The sequence below is a fragment of the Ixodes scapularis genome, unplaced genomic scaffold (assembly GCF_016920785.2).
Source record: "Ixodes scapularis isolate PalLabHiFi unplaced genomic scaffold, ASM1692078v2 PGA_scaffold6__148_contigs__length_123643588, whole genome shotgun sequence".
NCBI classification, from domain to species: Eukaryota; Metazoa; Arthropoda; class Arachnida; order Ixodida; family Ixodidae; genus Ixodes; species Ixodes scapularis.
In genome coordinates this window covers 36,594,697-36,597,315 of record NW_024609881.1, presented here as the reverse complement: position 1 = coordinate 36,597,315, position 2,619 = coordinate 36,594,697, and the positions used below count along the sequence as shown (strand labels likewise).

The window sequence follows — 2,619 nt, the reverse complement described above, 5'->3', positions numbered from 1 at the left end:
CGACGAGGGCGAGCGATGCAAAAAGCGACATCACCCGCCAGCTAAGAGCCGCGCATACAACACAGCAGAGGCCACTTCTCTCGAGGAGAAACGCGAGAACCGAAAACGGCACTAAACCTAACGCTTCTCCGGTGAAGTGTTTCAGCTGCAAGGGAATGGGACACTTTTCTAGTGACTGTCCGCGTAAGACGGCAGATGGTGAACAAAAAAATTACTCCGTGGTGGGCAACATCTCAACAAATTTAACACCATCTCAGCAGAGTATGTTTCAGGACATAAATGTCAATCAGAACGGTACCGGTGCTCAGTTGCGGAGAGTGGAGGTAAAATGCGGACCGAGGATGGTGCAGGCGGTTATCGATTCCGGAGCGGAGATTAGCGTAGTGCGTAAAGGGGTGGCGCCTGAAATGAAGGGGTCGGCCGGAAGGGTGACACTGACTGGGGCGTTCGCGGACAGCGTGAGCGCCGTTTTACGCCATATACCGATGACCCTTTCCACAAGCTACGTTGTGTATGCCCCTCGAGAGGTGCCACTCTTGTGCGCCGTCACTGAACAATTGGTTAACGGCATAGACGTGCTGTTGACGCCCGATGACTACGACAGCCTAAAGTTGGCGTGCGGGAGGGTTGACTTGAAACCGATGGTTTGTGAAGCTGAAAACGCGCTTACTGACGAAGGTAATGAGGTCGCAGACGGCGGCCATGGCGCTCAGCTTCGGTTTCTACAAGGACAACCGGCCCGAGGACAAACCGCGCGTGGTGGCCTTTGTGGACATGAGCCGATAGGCGCTCCAGGTGGTCCTGGTGGCCTTCAACAAGGACCGACTCAAGATGCTTGCCACCACCGTCGATGGAGTCGGGCCGCACGACTTCGGCATGGTGCTGCTGTGCTACTTCGTCCAGGAGTTCAAGGAGCGCTACAAGCTGGACGTGGCTACCAACTGGCGCGCCCTCATGCGCCTCACCACCGAGTGCGAGAGGCTCAAGAAGCAGATGGGTGCCAACCCGCACGACTGGCCGCTCAACATCGAGTGCTTCAAGAACGACCGGGACGTTGCGGGCAAGATGAAGCGGGAGACCTTCGAGACCATGTGCACCGAGCTGCTAGCGCGAGCCGAGCGCACGATGGCGTGGGTGCTGACGGTGGCCGGGCTGCGGCCGCCGGACGTGGAGTCGGTGAAGCTGGTCGGGCGTGGCATCCGGGCGCTGGCGGTCAAGCAGCTGGTCCGCAAGTTGTTCCAGCGGTAACCCTCCACGACACTGCACCAGTACAAGGCGGTGGTAAGGGGCTGCGCCCTGCAGTGTGCCATGCTGTCACCCATCTTCAAGATGCGAGACTTTGCGGCAGAGGACACCCAGCTCTACCCTATCGAGCTGTGCTACGACCCGGGCAAGGGAGAGGAAAGTCGGGCAGAGGTGTTTCCCCGCTGGCACCAGCTGCCCTTCAGCAATATGCTCACCTTCTACCGGAGCAAGCCCTTCAACCTCGAGGCCAAGTACCCGCAGGAGACGGCGGTGCCCCACGCGGACCTACAGCCGGGCAGCTTCACGGTGAACAAGGTTGTCTCCGTGGCCGGGGGCGAGGCGTTCAGGATCAAAAAGAAAGGGCGTCGCAACCAGCGGGACGTCTTCTCGGTGATGTCCACCTCGGACCGCAAGCCCGACGGTCGACAGGCAAGTGCTGGGTGTGCAAACGATGGCTACCTAGCGGTGGTGGTGGCGGCGACTGGCGAAGAGGCACCCCCGACCCAGGGTGGAGACCCCGACAAAGTGGCCGAGGGCGAACCTGTCAAGAAGGAGGATTGGCCCAGCCCAAAAGAGAAGCAGACCAAGGCCACAGAGCTCCCGGTGGGGGGCCGGGTGCCGCAGCTGAGAGCCTTCGAGATGGACCAGCTTGTGGAACGCGAGGTCCACATGGTCCACACGGACCGCATAGACAAGGAGCGACTGCTTCGTCAAGCAATGGTTTTTGGTTCGTCACATGCGCGAACCGAAGTTTTGGTGTGTCTTTTTAAATGGATTGTAGACTTTAAGTTGGTGAGATTTTTTTGTTGTTGTTGGTATGACTGAACGGGCAGTTGCGGGTTTTGGGAAAATAGCCTGGTTTAGAGAGAGCATATGTTCCGCATACGCCTTTGCAGATTTTTTTTTAGATGCACGTTTTAGCTCATATTATGCACGCCTTAAGGAACTTTTGGTAGTAACGGGGTGTTTAGAGCCTTGGCGGGCACATTCAAAATCACCTTACAAGAGCGACCAGTGTATGACGGGCGGACATTTTGTTTTTGTGTGTGATAATTTTGTGACATTGAGGCCCCAAAATTATACTTGTTGGGCAGGTGTGAAGGTCAAACAAAATGATGGCCGCAAATCCAGAGGCGCGACATGCGCAGGGTTTCGGTACAGTGGCTGTAGTTTCGGTTTCGTCTTTCGTTTCTCTGAGTAAGGACTTTAAAGTGAGCGGCGCGGCTGTGGCTCGAGGAGAAGGAAGAAGAAGGGAGACGCGCGAGGGCCGTGAGGAACGCCGGTCGGGCCACCTTTCAATCTGTACTGTAAATAGACATTTCTTTTTATTTCTCTCTCACAGATGGAGTCCTTTTAGTCATTTTTTAGAGAATC

At 56.3% G+C, this 2,619-nt stretch overlaps 1 pseudogene; it reads left to right on the top strand.

The window, feature by feature from the left end:
• Nucleotides 1-681: 681 nt before the first annotated feature.
• Nucleotides 682-2,070, top strand: LOC121838460 (annotated as a pseudogene).
• Nucleotides 2,071-2,619: the final 549 nt, after the last annotated feature.